Source organism: Apis mellifera, linkage group LG15 (genome assembly GCF_003254395.2).
Source record: "Apis mellifera strain DH4 linkage group LG15, Amel_HAv3.1, whole genome shotgun sequence".
In the NCBI taxonomy this organism is placed as follows: domain Eukaryota; kingdom Metazoa; phylum Arthropoda; class Insecta; order Hymenoptera; family Apidae; genus Apis; species Apis mellifera.
The window spans coordinates 1,611,295-1,630,585 of NC_037652.1; the positions used below are offsets into that span (position 1 = coordinate 1,611,295).

A 19,291-nucleotide genomic window follows, 5' to 3' on the forward strand; every position below is an offset into this window, starting at 1 on the left:
ATTGAATTCCTGACGTTAAATATTATTTCCGAATTTCTCACTCGCAGAACACTATCAAAAAGAGAAGGAAAACTTTTACAAAATTTTCACCGAAACGAAAATCTAACCTGACGTAATCGAGAATTATCGATGGTGGTGTAATGGCGCGAAATACAAACGTGTTATCACAAAGAAGAGTCACCGGTGTTATGGCAGAGGCAAAATTTGATGGAACTCGATATCAGCTCGCGCATAACCTCGAAAAACGGAGGCGTGCCCGTACAGCCAAGCCTGTCACAAGTGGAGGGGGAGAACGTTACACATATTTGAGGTCAGGAGATATAAATAAATGCTAATATCAACAGGCGCTGGCCAGTTTGATATCCAAAGCCTCGTTTCGTTCGCCGCTATGCGCGCTGGCCTTTCTGTACACCTCTATTGAGCACAGGTCACCGTCCAATTCAGATAACGCCGATAGGAAACGTTTCATCTAGGATTTATAAAACGCGCGCTTAATGTTATCCATCGCTGCCACCGATACGTTTGGATTAAGCGGCAGGGATATAAAGACGCGTGCAGTGGCGGAAAGCTTTTAATACAAATTCGACCATTTCGCTTCGACGTTTGGGTGTTTATTCCATCGAAGATTATTTTTTTTTTTATTTTTCATTTCTGCAATTTCCTTCCTGATTTTATTCCCTCTTGATTTTCCCGAATTTTTTAAATTTTAAACTTTGATTTCTTTGTAATTTTTCAATTTTTAAAAAGATTTGTAAATTTTTTAATTTTTAAATCTTTGATTCTTTCCAATTTTTTCACGCGAAAAATTTTCGAGTCTTTGAATTATCAAACTTTCGAATTTTTTAAAATTCTGAAATTTTCAAATTTTCGATTTTTTTTTTTGGTATTAATTAAGTATTTAAATTTATAAAATCTCCAATTTTCCAATTCTCGAGTTTTTTAGTGCCCTTTTAATTATCATATTTTATCGTATTTTTGCTCATAAAAAGTTCCAAGTTCTTCAATTTGCTAATTATTTTATTTCACGATTCTCAAACTAAAACTTCAATACGGTTTCAATTGATCCGCCTTGCAAACGCGAGATCTACTTCGTGCTGGTTACATTTTTATCCCGTTACCATTATGTTTCTTGGTATTATTCAGTTTCTTCGTTCTCTGTGACCGAAATTTTAACTTTTTAAAAAATTATTGTTTAATTCTTATTTAATCTCTGATTTTTTCTTTTTGATATATCAAATTAATTTAAAACTATTTATATTTCTATTATATTACATTATACATAGAAATTATAATAAAATAAAAATAAATTAAATAAGATTAATTAAATTAAAATATTATTACACTTACTGTATACTCCATTGATCCACAAAAAGCTTAAATTATTTTATTGAGATATATTGTTTTATTTCTATAAAATAGGAATATATTCATAAAATCGACGTATGGATGTTTCAATGCTTGATTCATTTTTATTATTTTTGTTATTTATGCCATGGAAATATCGTTTGACATTTTATGTGTTAAATGTGAAATCTCTATAACTGACGATAAAGTCATGATAACAAAATCTAGGTATTATTAGATTTATGTATTGTGTAACAATATTTAGAAAAATCTAGACGTCATCATGTGTGCATCTTTTACATTTCTATAAATTATATTTTTCATTTCTAAAGAAGATGCAGATATTTTTTATATAATTTATTAGAATATTTTTACATAATTTAGAATTCTACAGAAAATATATAATTTTATTTAAAACAATTTTAACATATGTATATCGTTCAAAATTTATTATTTATTATTTATTATTTATACATGTGATTTAATTAAAAGATTAATATCCATATAAATTTTCAATAAATTTTATTCATAAAGTGTTGACAGAATTTTGATTACACATAAATTATTTTTGAAATTTATTAATTAAATACAATATGTGACAATATAATTTTCAATTAATTTCATCGATTCGGTACTCAATTTTTAGTGTTAAAATTTAATCCATTAACTTCATCAATTTAAAATTTCACATTTCTCTTGTATCTCTTTTTTCCTTAGATTATATTTGGATTTCTTTGTAAATTTCTCAAATTGTATTTTCTCGTTGCTCGATAATTTTCTAATTCTTTTTTTTTTTTTACTAAATTAATACTAATTTAAATTATATATATTTTGCTAAATTTGATACTTTTTATTCGATATTTTTATTGAAATTTATTAAATTATATGCAGAACATCGCGGTCATATGTTCCACTTTCAGTTGTGATACGCCAGCAAATCTTATTACCCAAAAACCTAAATAAACTCACCAACTACTTTTCATAAAATGATAAAACTGATGACGTAGGTGTATCGAGATTAATCATGTATATTTCTCAAGAATGTCGAACGCAGCTACACAAAAGAAGATATATATATGTACACACAATACATGAAAGTATAAATGAAAAAAGAAGAAAAGTACGGTTGATTAAAATTTTTTATTCTGATTGCCAAGATAAGAATTAATAATTGATACAAATGCAGTGATAAAATGATGATAAAATTAAATAGAACGGCGATACACACGAACGGTTACTGCATTGATAAAATAAAATAGAACAACAGTAAACATGAAAAGCATTATAGATATTCATATTAACATTAGTACTCGAAATGTTTAAGAAATATAAATATAAAGTGCTTGGAAAAGAAACACCAAAATGAGGGAAATCAAATAATTACAAGTAACATCAGAATTACAGAATATCTAAAATCATTGATCCAGAATATTTCTCCAATGAAGATAAATTTCATTAAATAAGATCAAAAAATTATCGAACATTTAAAATTAATAACTCGTCAACATATTAAAATATTAAAAAAATCACATGCCTCGTCTTACTTTTCCAAAGATATAAAATCTAATATATTTTTTTAAATACTCACATAAATTGAAATATAAAAAATTACCAAACACTTAATTCCAAAATAACGAAAAAAATAAATAATCTTCTAACTTACTTGAAAGAAACGAATAGCAATAGCAAAAAGAAAATAAAAGATCAAATAATTGCTCAGATATCCTCAAACTAATCTAAAAAAAAAAAAAAGAAACACATAACAATATAAAAATCGATTTACATACCAAAACAAAACATTCATCCCCACCAATACACTTTCTCGCTATTACTCCTTGAAACGTCTTTGGATCGGCCCCCCCCCGAAGCCACCGATCCATTTTCCATTGACATTACAAACACCAGCCTCTCTCGAGGCTCCTCTTCCGCAGTAAAATGTAACCGGCTGCGTTGCATATTACACCTGTAATGTCGGTCGCTCGGCGACGTGTCGAGAGAGCCCACATGCCCACTCGCCAGGAGAGAATTACACACGGGGCCGTATGTGTGACGACTTATCTACGTAACCTACTCCACTTGTGACTGTTTGCGGGAGAACACTTCCTCATTACACGCGAACGCGCCCACCGTGTTTTCTATCGATCGGGCCCGTTGTTAGAGGCTGGCTGGCCTCCCTTTGGCTGCTCGATATTTCATCTTGACTCCAAGGTTTCTCCTCTTATCCTCTCTTTCTTCTTCTTCTTCTTCTTCTTTATTTTCTTGTGATCATAAAGAATTTGGATTGGACAATTGGTAATAGCTGAAAGACGTATATATAGTATATTCTTGTATATACGTGTTATTCGAATATATTTTATATCGTGTTAGAAAAGACATACGATTTCTTCAGTATAAGAGTATAAAGTTTATTTAATTTGTGAGGTGTTTTTCTATGGGGTGAAGAAAATTCAAATTTTTTAAATTTTCTGGAAGAATTTTTTAACAGGATATTCGTTATTACATAAATGGTAAAGATGTAATCTATAATTATTTCATGGAAGAATTATATCTGATCGAATTATAAAGTTGTTGAGTTTATGAATTGAAATTGAACAAGGATTTTGTCGTGAATTTCAATTAGATTAGTGGATTAATCTAAATTTGACTTTTATATTTTTTTAAAAAAAGTTGTTTTCCGCATTGTTTGAATTGCGAAATTAAATTTTAATATTTTAATCACAATAAATAAAGAAACAACACATAATTTACGATTTAGAAAATGAAATGTATATTTTAATTATATATCAAAGAAAAAAATTATTAATAACAATAGTTTTTTCCTTATTCTATGTTTTTTTTCCTTATTCTTTATATAGCATTTTTAATAGGAAAAAAGAAAAAAAAATAGAAATCTGAAAAAACTTTGGATATTGTTAGGAAATTCTCGATTGAATTCATAATTCAATTTCACGAGTTAAGAAATAGGAATTTTACTTAAAAAAAATCACTCGCAAGATTTTTCGAAAGTAATCAATTATAAAATGTTTTTTTTTTTTTAAATTATTTTGAAATCATAAAATTACTGATTTTAACAAGTATTATTTATTTTAATTTAATTTTTTTAATTATTTAAAAAGCTATTTAACTATTAACTCATTCTCATCTTCTTATTATTATTATAATTATATAAATTTATTGTAATTTATTTAAATTACAAAATAAACATTTTGACCTGACTTGCCTCGAGTCAAACCTTTTTCCAACTGTAACCTTTCTTTAGTATGTTAAGGATTAACTAATCATGGGATGGGCTATTCTACGCGACAAAGGAGAAATTGAGTTTCGAAATCTTCGAGAAAATCAGGTTTGGATATCTGACTTTGCAGTTTTTGACGTTCTGTATTTACAAAACAAATATTTACTTGTTTTTTATGAAAGGTATTATTTACCTTAGCGATGATAGAATCGAGAAGCTTTTACATTAGAGAAGAAAATTGAAGTTTGAGAGAATTAGGATCTTGAATTTGGATCTGGTTTATTCACCTTGCACTTTTCTTTGTATTGTATTTAAGTGGATCATGTGTAATGGTGATAAAAATTCTATGCGAAAATGGAAATGAAAATCTAATTTTTCCTATCTTCTTATTTCTATTCTTATATAAAGTATTATGTAAATATCCAACACGATGATAACGAAAAAATTCTACGTAAAAGAATAACTTGAATTTCCAAGTGTTTGAGGAAATTCAATTTCATTATATAAGTATTAAAATAATGATAGAATCGATGGAGAGGAAAATTGTACGTGAAAAATTCTTTATGAATTTCAATGTTTCTGAGAAAATATATCCGATATTCGATAAAAATGGATAAATTAAAAATAACTAACTTGGAAATTTAATGAAACGAATAATAAATATAACTGATTGAATATATCATCATTTTCATTTTATTTATTTACTTCCAATAATCGTAACTCGTCCTTTTCATTTTCAATTTTCGCTACATAAGATTATTTAAATATTTAAAATTCACCAAATATCTAGTAACTTATACACGCTAGTGAATTCGTCTCCAGCCACGCGCGATTTTGCCCGCGAAAAATGAAAAAAGTTTTCTCTTTTTTCCTATTTACGTTGCAACCATTCGTCGAATCTTTAATGAATATCAATTAAATTGTAACGTTTAATTGATTTCAATCAATCCAACGTGCAAGCAGCGTGATTATGTATTATTCTTCTCCTTGAATTGCGTGCATTACAGGTCAGACCTTGCACACAGTGCAGTGTTCGATCTGATCGATCTGTTGTTCTGTCCCTGACCTAACCGCGTATCTAAGTCCAGTTTTATGCGAATTGTACTTTTAATTTACTGTTTGCATTTATAACTCTATTCTTTATATGAAATAGTATACTGTGCGAGAATATTTGGTTAAACAAATTTCTGATTCTGTCTTGAAGGAAATAATTTTTTTAAAATAGAAAGACAATATATATATTTCGATATTTGTTTTTCTTTTTAATGTTTTAATTTATGAAATTCTTAGTATATATTATAGTATCTTTTTTTCTAACCATTTCTTTATTTAATTGTAAATATTATATGAATATTAAAAAAATTTTTATGTAATCCGTGTTTAAAATGTGTTTATCATTCTAATATATTTTTTTCATCTTGATATGATTATGTGATTTGCTTTATTTTTACATTTTATTATTATTTACTTAACTGATTAAAACAATTACAATTGAAATGATTAAAACATAATATTTCTTTACGATGCAAATGATTGATTAAAGGAAATATTGCATATTAAACGTTCAATAACTTATTAACCAGAAAAGTATGTATACAATAAACAGAGGATTTTCAACTGTCAGAGAATTGAAATTTACGTAAAATTCACGCGTGGACAATCTTGAAATTTGGATCATTATAATTAAAATAATAAAGCAGTATTTCTAACACCACTTTCACGACAAGTTTTATGATCTCACGTTGAATAGAGACAAACCACGTTCTCCAGAGTTTAAAGAGTTGAAAAGAACGTTTTAAACGTTTCCATTTCGAAAAAGTAACGCCCTCCTCTCGCCGTAATTTAAAATCCCGTAGATTTTCGTGCTCGAGATCCGCTCGTAATTAAATGAACTACATTTCGCGGTTGTGTCGGCCTGCTGTGCTCGTACCAGCGAACAGTAACCCCGTTTGTGAGAGAAACTCTTTCGCCTGATACCTCGTGGCCCGCGACATAGTGAATTATCGTTTTAGAACGTACGTCCCAGCTTAATTAAACAGAGAGGAAACCTACTTTCCGAATTTTTCGAGCGGACACCGGTGATAAAACACCGCATCGGGCTTGGATGTGATGGTGATACAGCGCTAGAAAGATCCTTTGAAGAGGTTAGTTTCGAGATATTTAATCTTCCTGTCAAGTTATATATATATATATATATATATATATATATATATATATATATATATATATATATAAAAAATTGATTTTAGAACGCGTTTGTGACAAGTTTGAAGAGATTAAAAAGAAAAATTTGGTTTGAAAATCTTTGAATCAAAGAAATCGACTTAAAGTTCTTTTCTTTTGTTTATTTTTATTGGTTAAAGAATTCCTTTTGTATTGTAAGTTTGAGACTACGCTAGTCAATTGAAATGAAGAAATTTTATAATTCTGAAGAAATTATATCACAGGTTCTGTAAATATCGTTATATTATAAATTTGAAAGATTTTTGATTGAATAAATATTTCAAATGTTTTTGAATATTTTGTCAAGAAAAAATACGAGGTTTTGAGCGGGAATTTTCAAATATAAATTATACTTCATCTCTATGTAATTATTCTTTTTGTAACTTTTTATTTTTAATAATTTATTTTTAAAATATAGAAAAATTCAAACTATATATAAAATATATCTATAATTAATAAAAATAAATGAAAAAAACTTTAAATTATCGATCCAAAGATTCTCAGTCAAATTTTTTTGCTAATTAATCGAAATGTAGAAGATTAAAATATAATTTAAAATAATTATTCTTCGAATTCCTCGTTGTTAATTTAAAAAATTTAGACATTATCTATTCAAATATTTTAAATTCAAAGATATTAGTAATTACTCGAAATAAAAGAAAAAAAAAATTGGGTGGGGAAATAATTAAGCGATATAATTTCATGGTTCAATTTTTTCCCGTTTTACTTGCTCAAGCGCAATTTTTTCTTCTAAACAACAACAATGGAACAATTTTCTTAACCATCAGCCCGAGGATCGTAGTTTTCTAGTCGGTCGATACGAGTACATGGCGATCGTAAGCGGCCGCTGGCTGGCAGGTAGGTTAACAGATTAATAGTTTGTGTATCTAGGAGGCAGCTTTAACAACGAAACCAGGCCAGCATCGTTGGCATAAAGTTCGTCGATACCGCTACGTTGAATTGGAAAAAAAAAAAAAAAAACCAGAAAAACCGTGAATCACACTCGTGCGGACCTATCGTCTATCGAGATAATGAACACAGGTGACTTAATGCGCGTAGAGAGAGAGAGAGAGAGAGGGAGACAGATTGTAACACGGTGTAATAGAGTCAACTTCTGACATGTTTCGATAAATCATTCAGTGTATCTGGTCGAGCCTCCTTTGGGGAAGACTGGAACGTCTGATTATCTGTTTCGATATTAATGATTCCGGAAAAGTGACTCGTCATGGAAACATTGGTGATGCAATAGAATCGATTATGGATTTTTCAATGAGATAATATCGTAGCATCAATGTGCATTTCCTTAATTTAATTGTGGAATTTTTGTTCTGTCTTGTATATCGATATAAATTAAATATATTGATAATTTGTATTTATTATTGACAAAATTGATTCAAATTGAGATATAATTATTAATTTTTATAGTTATTATATTGTTATTTGATATATAATTATAATTAAAAGTTTGGAAATGATTAGTCATAAAAGAGCAAAACAATTAATAATAAGCAAATCTTTAATTTTTACTATTGAACTTTTTTAAATATTAAATTAAAATATTAAAATCAAATTTTAATGTGCAATTATTTTTATCAAATAAAAAAGTTTCAAAATACAATCCTTAAATCCTCAATATTAATAAATTAATTTTCACATCATTATCAAATCCTGTTATAAGTATTTTTATATTACTAAATAAAAATCATTAACAAATCTTCAATAGATCAATTTCTATTTTCCTCACTATTTCTTAATGCTCTATTAAATCATAAAGAGCCTCTTTGAAAATATTTTTAATAAAAAAACTCTAAATGCTTAAGTTTTTAAATTTAAAAATATCTTGCATCAAGTTATAATTAAATCTTCAATCATTATGAATCAATTCTCATGTTCATCATCATCCTTTTATCAATATTCTATCAATCCATAACTAATCTCTTTATTAAATTTTACCAAATAAAAATCTTTTATAAATCTCTCTAGATATTAATAGCAATAGCTTCCAATATAATCTTTCAAATTTAGAATTATTTTATGAAGCTAAAATCAATCACCAATAATAATTCTCTCTATTTCATTAACAGAATCAAACAAAAATCTTTAATAAGTATTAATTTTCAAAAAAATTTTATACGCAAAAGTAAATCTTCAATCATAATTTCATATCCTTTTTTCAATACTTCATCAACTCACAATTAATCTTTTTCATCAAATCTCATCAAACAAATAAAAATTTTTAATAGGCAAGTTTCTAAACACAATAATATTTAATAAATCAATTCTCAAATTTATAATAAATATAATGTAAATATTAAATTATATTATTAATTAATTTCCAATTTATTCTTCTATTAATTTTTCACTAACTAAAAATCAATAGATAGAAAGTCCCTATCGCATGATTCTTCTTCCAATAGCCACCTATTCACCGTTAAATTCAGCCAATCCCGAAAGTTAGCACGGACCAATGAAATGACTCGTCCCTCCGAAGCGACCGAAACATAGAGAGTTAAAAAGTTTATGCCTTGCCGCCCACACGGTCAAAATAGAAGCAACAAAAGGATCAGACTTTACTTTAGGTCAACGGGTGAAGTAGGCGCGAGGTTAAAGTAGGTAAATAGCCTGCCGGTGACCCGTCACCTGCGTTCTCGTTCTATCGAGAGCAATGTCTCTCAGTGGGAGGGACACAGGAGAATGAAGATAGTGCTCCCCACTTTCCGTATCATATACACGCAATGTATAGAAGTTGATCAGTGGTGGGCTGGTTGTTCTTGTTCCGGTAAGAGTATTCACAGATAGGCAGGGACCTTAATCTGATCATCTTTTCGCTTATTCTGATCCCAACATGCAGCAAATACATACATATATGTATAAATGTGTATTATTGTTGTTTGATGAGGTTAAAAATTGCAGGATAATGGAGTTTGATAAAATTTCTATTTATAATATAGTAGTATCTTATAAGTGTGTATAAATTTACAAGTATATTAAACAATTTATAGGAATGGAAATAAAATAAATAATTTATTATTTTATATTTGGTGATACTATAATTTTATATTATAATATCTAAATTAATTGATAATTGCTTTCTTAATCAGATTCAAAGTATTCTATGTAATATTGTCAAATATACTAATTATTAATTCTATCTCAAATTTTATTTCAACTTAAATTTAATTTCAAGATTAAACTTTCATAATCTTTTATTCATTGAAATTTATAGGATTTAGTTATGTATTGTTTTGGAAATTTAAAAATTGATTTAATTGATTGTGAAGTTTTTGAAGATAAAGTTTTTGTATTTCGAGATAAAAATTATTGGATAATAGAATTTAATAATATATATATAAACAGAAAGTGTACAAGATTGTACATGATTTGAAAATAATAAAATTATTTCACTATTATATTTAATAAAAATTAAAAATAAAAAGAAATAAAAATTTCATGCTATAATATTTATACACACAACTCCAAGATATAAAGATTAATAGTTAAAAAATATTATTAAAAATTATAAAATGAAGAAAAAGAAAATACAAAATATTTAATATGCAAAACACATTATCGTATTATCTCTTTCTAACTAATTTCTTTAATTGTATTCATAAAAATTTGACTTTTCATAAATATTCGCAATAATTAATATTTGAATTTAACCATTAATTCTTAAACATAATAACTAGAATTATTAATTCACTAACTTAACCTCAACAAGTTCTCGTACCCATCTCATATTGTACGCTATATCACCACGATCAGAGATCGTACGACGGTTGTAGGATTCGTTTCGTTTGAAGATAAGCGTATCGCAAAGATATCGAAAAAAAACTCGTCCTCTTTGAACGGCCACCTCGACCTGGCGCAATAATCAGCTTTAACCGGCTTCGGCGTGAAACGGATGAAATATCGACTAAATATAACCGGGGCCAGGAACCAGTGGAAAAGAGGGGCAACCAGACACGGTAGGAGCCTCGTGCCACAAATGTAGGACATCGCCTCGTCTTCGAAAAGATATACGAACACGGGAGAGGGACCGATTACGTTACTGTTAATGCTGTTCATTCTCTATGGCCACGATCAAACACGTCCGTTTATTCTCTCTTTACGTTTGGTGCCGTGTCGACACCCATACTCGTCTCACGGAGCAATTTCAGTCGGTCGAGAAAGTTTCTGTGTGTCTCATTTCTTTTTTTTTTTTTTTCTCTCTCCCCTTCTCTTTTTCTCTCCTCGTAAATGAATCTTCGAATATGAACAGAGGCTACGAGTCGCGTTAAATATTTTTCATTTAATTTTCTAAAATTGAATGGTAAATTAATTAGGTTAGATTCGTTTTGGAATTGGCCGAAAATTGGCTTCGTTTTATATAAATTGTATAAGATAATTAAGTGAAAAAAAGAATTTTGAATTTTAGAATAATAATTTTTGGATTTAAGAATTCACTGGTTCGAAAATTATTTATATATTGTAATTATTATTTTTAATTTGTATATAAATCTATAATATGTAAATATGTTAATTTTTAGTCATCATTTTATTTTTTATCCAATTATTGAATACATTATCGAAATAATTAATTTCCACTTGACGTAGAAATTTAATCTAAATGTACTACAAATTTAAATGCAAATTTAACCATAACTTAAGCCAAACTCAAATTTCATCATAACTTAAGCTTAACTGATATTTGACCATAATCTAACATAAACTCAAATTTAATCATAACTATAGATAAATTATGGTTAATCCATATAATCGAATTTCATATAATTACTCATGTGTATTTGTTTACAGTCATTAATTCCACTGATGGAGTCAATAAAATTATAAATACTTAATCATATTTATGAATTCATTGATATATTTTAAATTTATTTATCAATTTTATTTTATTAATTAAAAAAATTTTGCATCTTCCAAAATGAAGATTCAATGTTATGATTTTCCATATATCTAATATTATATTTATGCATATAATTTCAAAATATAGAAATTAATTCAATAACTTAATCTTAAATTAATCCATTAAATCAAATCCATATGATCATATATATATTATATTCATTATTCATTATTGATTTTTAACGAATTTTTTAATATACTAAATTGCTAAAAATATTTCTATAATTTTTTAACAATTATTTAACATTGTTTTATAAATATTGCTAAAATTATAAGTTTGATATTGAAATAAGAGATATTTTTCAAAAATATTTTGCATATGATTACATATAGTTGAATAAATACGCTAAAATATTTACAGATTGTAACAAGATTGCATTATTTGTCAGAATATTATTTAATTTTTAAACGAAAAATAAGTGATGCCAGAGCTCTCGACCCTGGACACACCGTTTTCCGTGTCCAATTATTCCGATTTCACCTTTGCGCCTCGGTTAACACCGAGACATTGAAGTTTCGACCCTGATGCTTTCACCTCCTGGAAAACACTTTCGCCTAGGAGGAAGCCAAGCCTGCTCCTCTCCATGCTTTTCAACGTGACGTCGAAATTCACATTTTCAAGCCGAACACGTCGGCAAATGGAGAATGATTGAATATTCAACACGAAAGTTTTCTTTTATTGATAGAAACTCTTAATAGAACTTATAATCTAATAATTCATAGGATTCAAAAAAAAAAAAAAAGATAGGAAAGTTTTGAAGTTAAAACTTAAAATAAAGTATCATAATTGAAGAACTTTTTAGAAAAAAATCAAAGAATAAAGTTTTATTAGAATTTTTATTTCTTTTCCTTTTATTCTTTTTCTTTTTCTTTTAAAAAAATTTTGTTATGTTCATAAAATACTTATACAACAAAATTTCTTGTAATGAAAGAATTATGAGTAATTTTATATTATAAATATATTCTATATTAATTATTACAATTCTATACTTTTATAACATAAACTATAAAAATTATATTTAAATTAAATATTTCATGTTAAATATTTTATTTTAATATCAAATAATTTATATTAATTAATATTCATTCTATAAATATAAATATATTGAAAGAAAATTCCTTTTTCTTCTGTCTCTAATCTAGAAGATTCTAAAAAAATTAATTTCATTGTCAAAGCTTTAATAATTAATAATTCATAAGAAGAAATTATTATATATCACATATTAAAATATTTATTTTACGAATATGAAGAAACTCCTATTTTTTTTTTTTTTTTCTATATTCAATATACAATATCTCGTCTATAGAAAGATTAATCTTAGATTAACCTCATTCGTGGTAAATATAAAATTGTGAGAAGAGATCACTCTATATAAGATTAACAACTGATTGGAATCGGTGGCCTCGCGTCACCTCGGTCCTCGAAACGTGGACGACGAGGCAGAGAGAACTAGTTCAATTAGAGAAAACCGCGGAAAAGGAGATATCTCTCTACCTCGGCACATCGAGGTATGAGGGTTTCGGGGGCAACCCATCGTCGTCGCCGGCCCGTAAAAGAGCTCGTGAAATCGGCGACCTTCTCTCGTCCAGTCGAACCTTCTCCGCGATAGTAATCTTTTCTCTCTGTTTCTTTCTTTCTCCCTCTTGATCCACCGCCGGTTACGCCCCTGGGCCACTTTGCCGATCTTCAACTTTGTTACGCGGCAGCTGCGCATGCTCTGTCCTGTGTCGCGTTTTTCGTCCCTTTTTCAATCGCCAGCTTACACAGATTCTACCGATGTGCACCTTCTTTTTTTTTTTTTCTTTCGAGTTGCCTTCATCTTCCAACAAAATCTCGGCTATTTTTGCATCAATCTTTTGGAATAAGTGGAAATTTTTGAACTGGAAATGAAGTGAGAGAAGTTTATGTAAATAAATGTATAGGTTAGGTTTTAGATCTGTAACTTTTTCGTTTGGCCTAGGAATATTGTGTAATCGAAAATGTATTTATTGTGTTAACAAATTTATTTCTTAATAAGAAATTTATTTTAGTATAGAATTATTAATAAAATGGTGAATTAAATTAAATTAGGTAGATTTCGATTCTTGTAGATACAAGTGAATTATTTATGATGATGAATTAAAAACATTGGATATATAATTAATTGAATTTAGATTGGATTAAAACGTAAAGAATGACAAATTTTAATTTTTTTTTCTTTATTCAATATGAAAAATATTAATATTAAGTCTTGCAAAAATAAATTAATGCAGTTTGTTAATAAACATTTTTTTATTATTTTTAACAACGAAATATTATTAAGTAAATAGAATTGTAATGAATTATAGTGTATTTATTTTGTTATTCTATTACATATAATAGAATAAAATCTACATAATTCATTAAATTGACATTTATCTTTGTACTATAATTATACATTATATATTAAAAATTATAAATATATTCTATAATAATATAATAAAATATTATTAATCTATTATTAATCCGTACTAAAATTATAAATGTAATTCATAATAATTCTAATTCAAAAATTAGAAAATTCTTGCGACTTTCATCTGACATGTTTTACATACGTACGTCCATCGTATTTCACTCTTCGTAACAAACACAAGACAAATTCGAGCTGTTTATGTTACGTTTAAAAAAAAAAAAAAAAAGAAAGAAAGAAAAAGAAAAAAAAAACCAAGAAAGCGATGAAACGAGAATCCAATGAAACGAAAAAGAGGCGTTGATGCGAAATCATTCAACGATACTAATGCACCAGCTGTTAAGTGTTTTACAGGACGTGTGTCTGTATCCCGCTCGTGGATAAATCCGGACGCATCCTCCGCGAATGAAGAGATTTACGCCTGGACGCGTATAAAAAGATCCACTCGGTCTCTTTCGACGAAAACTTGTATTCAAAGAAGCATAAATCGTGTCTAAATTTTTTTCTTTTTTTTCACAGAAAACTCGCGTTTCCATCGTGTCTTATATACATATACGTAGTCGGCCAACGAATAATCCCGTTTCACGAGCTGAAAGAAGCGTGTTAACACGCTGCGAAGTAAATTCTGGTTTCTCTCCAGCTTACAGGTCAAGAAGAATTTAGATACGATCAGTTGGAATTTAAGAAAGGAAGAAAAAAAGACGATGCTCTATTCTTTATTTCGATCTTTTAATATATAACGATAGAGGAGATAGCGCGTGTCGTAACAATAGGAAGAAAAGATATAAAGAGAGAGTGGACTTTTGAGTGGTATTTCTCTTTGGCCTCGAAGCTTGTTTCGTTTTACTAATTTTCTATCGAGATTGTGCTCTTTTGATTCATCTTTAATTATTAAAATGGCAGATTGAAAATGTAACACGTTTTGCTAATGATTAAATGAATTTTAATTTATTAATTATGAATAGTATTTCTAATTATCATCAAACAAAGTTATATAGGATATAAATTATATAATAAGTTTATCGAATATTGGTTCACCAATGATTTTTAAAGTAAAATCTTATGCTTTATCAAATCTTAATATAACCTTTTAATATAACCTTTGATAAATTAATTTTGTTATCAAACAAAATTTATACAGAAGATAGCAACGTAGTAAGAATTTATTAATTCGTCAATGATTTTTGTGATAGTTAAATTAAAACTTCTTAATATATTTTTATTTTATTAAATAAAAGTCACATCAGAAAAGGTTATGTAATAAATTTATCCGATTAGTAGAAACTCTCATTTAAATTCATTGGCAAAAGATTATTTAATTAAAATTTTATTCTAATAAATAAAATTTTTACTGCAATTGGATATTTCAATTGTATAACTTTGTGATTTATTACATAATATATACGTAAAATATATATATATCTATAACAGATTTTGTGACAGAACATTGGATTTTAAATTATTCATTACATTAATTATTATTAATTAATTTATTAGACATATCATAGATATATACATATAACATCTATACTATGATTAATTTATATATATTATATTGAGAATTAAAATGAATAAAAATTTTATTCTTCTGTTCCTTATTCTTACGTATTCTACTAAGAAATATTTGATTCGGTGTTCCAAGGCATTATGAAAGGATAGGTAGTCATCAGTACTATTAATTCGAGTCCATTCCCACATTTTCTATTTTTATATACAAGGATCCTTTCAAAGCTGGTCTATGCTATTAATTATATGTTGCTCGATTACCTGCAGAGAGCTTCCATCTTGTGGTCAATGTTGTCACTACTAATCACTTTCTCCAAAATCATTTACGAAGACTATATCTAATATGAATATTTTTAGTAATTTCTTTTGATTACATATATTTTTATTCATAGATAGTGTTTTTTTTTGAAATATCATAATGTGTATTATAAAGATGAAATTGGAAAAATTCTATCTAAAAGAAAATCTTTTAAAGAAAATCATAATAAAAATATTTAAGCTTATATTATTTTAATATCAATTTAAAAAATAATTAATTAATAATTAATTTAAAACTACTAATAAAAATAGACTTTTACTGAATATTTACTTTTATATATTAATTAAAATTTCAACATTCATAAAAAAATCCATTTCTTCTCAAAATCATGTATTTATAATATATAGAGTAATTTTTTTTTTATGACAATCAAGCAAAAATTTTTTAAAAACAATTGTGAATTCTTTTTCTATGTTATAATTATATATTGTTAATGATGAATCAATGCAAATAAAAAAGAAATTATTTTAATATTTGTAATAGGAAAAGTAATTTCCATCTATTCTATTTCTATATATTATTATCGTAATAAATGTGTTTTAGAAATTAAAAATTTCTTGTATAAATAAAATTTCCAGTACGAGCAAAAATTATCTTATCTCCTTTGAGGTTTGTGATCCATAGGTTAGGAATCCACGATCATCATTACATTATGCCTAACCTTGTTCAACCATTCCGCGAGATGCACGATCCAAACAAAGCTCACAGAGAAGCCATTCCAACCATTTTCCAATCATGCGTTGCGTGGGCGAGAAAGAAAAAAAAGAATTCACGAGAACTTTCCGAGCACCGAAAGGTTCGACATGGAACGATGTGCTCGGTTCTGAGCGGGCCCGATCAAGCTGACGAGTCAGACGTGCCGAGGCTATGACCGCGTTTCTTGGTGGGCTAAGTGGCACGCGCCTACCTGCCCTCTCTTACCTTTTTCCCCCCACTTCTCCTTACCGTTATCCCCTCCACCTATCGCTGCCCCCACTGCGCGGCGCCCATTTCCCACCTCCTCGATCAAATAGGCCGCCACTCGATACCTTGTCTCGGTAGCGAGTCGACGGAATCCGCGTTTCCACGCGATAATCCCGCGCCGCCTTTTTTTCCCTCTGCTTCCGTCATGTCCACGTGGATCTTCACTTTCCCCGTTTCGCGACCCCGGAACTGCCGCTAAGGCCGCTATCTCTCCTCTGTGTATTTAACGACGGGTTTCCTGCGTCTTTATGACATGGGTTTTAATTGTGTAAAGTTTGGTGATGATTAATTTTTCTTTTCTTTTTTTTTTTTTCTTTTTTTTGCTTTCTCTTTTTTCTTTTTCTTTTTTTTATCATAAGATTATGTCGTTCTTGTATTAGGAAGAATGGTATAACGAGGTAAATTGATTTATTAATTTTTATGGCTTTTTTGGAATTAATTTGAAGAATCATTAATTATTACTTGAGAATTATTACTTGGAATTATTTCTTAATATATCGTATTGCGTTAATCATATATCGTGTTTTATGTTCTTAATTAATGTAAAAATGTGAAAATATTAATCGTGCATATAATAAAATTCACAATATGAGATGATATATAACCGAATATTATGATTTGAATTTTATTTCTTTCATTTGCATTAATTGTTTAGCACATTTTGTAAAGTAATTTGTATATCAATTACGTACATTTAAATTAAAATTCACAAATTTACATTAATCTAAATGTACAAATAATTTTATAAACACAATAGTTAACATATTCTCTTTAGTTAATATATCCTGCTTTAATCTGATTTTTTAAGTTATTATTTTCTTTGAAATATTAAAATGTTAGTTAAATGTTATTTAAACAATATAATTTCAAATATTTCAATATATATCTTCAATTATTGTAAAGAACAATTCTTTAACCAAAATAAGAAGATTAAAAAAAATTTTTAAATATCTTCAAACAATCTTGATCAAGATATATCTCGTATCCTCGTATTTCTATCAGTTTCTTTGATATCTGACAAAAATATGCACTTTAACTATCGATCGATTTTACGATCTTCCAACCCATATCATAATCGTCTGACGGAGAACCACGGGAGGTCTCGTATTTGCACGTCACGCGAGATTCCCTCATCTCAACGTGTAATTGAATCCTCGCGTGTGCCACACCGTGACACGGAAGCCTGTCTCTGAATTCTGAGTAAGAGCAGTTCTCGCATTGGTTCCATTGAAACGTTTTCTACTCCAACGTTCTGGTTATACGTTTCCCGTACGAGAAAAGTGGAATTGGGCGTGTAAATTGGTAATTGTATTCATTTCCAACTGTAGAAAATATCTATGTCTAATGATGGGATCAAATTCAGTTTATATATATATATACACATATATTTATAAATTTAAATCAAATGCAATGCAAAATATTCATTTCAAAATTCGAATATCAGTAAAATTATATCCAATGATTCATTTTTGTATTTATTTTTTAAATTTAGACAAAAAGAAATTTTGAAACATAACCTTACTTTATAATAAATAAACAATGGAATATATTTTACATGATGTAATACATATTTCAGTAGTTATAGTATTTGATAAAAGAGTACAATAAGTAATTTTTCGCCTTTTAAAACCCACAATAATACCCACAAATAAAAATATCATAAATATTTTTATTTTTATTGTTATTTCATTGTTATGTTAATATTCTTATTAAAAGTTTTTATTATTTTACTTTTTTTTTACTATTACATTAAAAAATATTTCAGTTCTGGTGATATATACTATTCCTCAATGGTATTAGAAAAATTGTAAAATTCTTGTAAAATGATATAATATCTTATTAATCTTGAAGAAGTTGAAAAGCATAGATATAAATTCTAAAATAATAATTTCCAAAGGATATGGGGTCTCAAAAGAGCAAGATCTTATTCTCCTTCTTTTGCAGGAACTCAATTTATCACAAAAGTAATGAATTTTAAAATCTTGGAATATTGGAATTTTTTACAAAAAATATATATATATTTTCTAAAATGATGAAAAGAGATTGAAAATCATTATCTTAAAAGATCTGATTTACTTAAAAATCTATTTATACTTAAAACAATGGTAGTATGTTTTATAGAATCTGTAAAAATTAGGGCGGTTGATTGATTTTCTCAGAGATTAAGTAGTCGTTGGAATTGGAACAAGAAGTGTAAGCAATCTGATTTTACGACTTGGTTGAATGTTTTTTGGCAACGATTTCTCGTTAAAAGTAGGAGGATGTTTAACAAGGATGCTGATACAATATTGATGATGTGACTATTAAAATATTTGGCAAATTTTAGGGATGTAAGAATTATAATGATATCGAATAATAGAATTGAGA

General features: G+C 27.7%; 1 protein-coding gene and 1 long non-coding RNA gene across 5 annotated transcripts in view; one reads left to right on the plus strand and one right to left on the minus strand.

Moving 5' to 3' along the window:
* Window positions 1–19,291, plus strand: part of LOC411827 (protein roadkill) — a 167,131-nt gene that overhangs the window by 31,493 nt on the left and 116,347 nt on the right. The window lies entirely within an intron of this gene.
* Window positions 13,507–17,356, minus strand: LOC102656039. Its single transcript, XR_407797.3, has 2 exons — window positions 16,623–17,356; window positions 13,507–13,588 (listed from the first exon to the last, which is right to left on the minus strand). It is a non-coding gene; the product is annotated as an uncharacterized LOC102656039 (long non-coding RNA).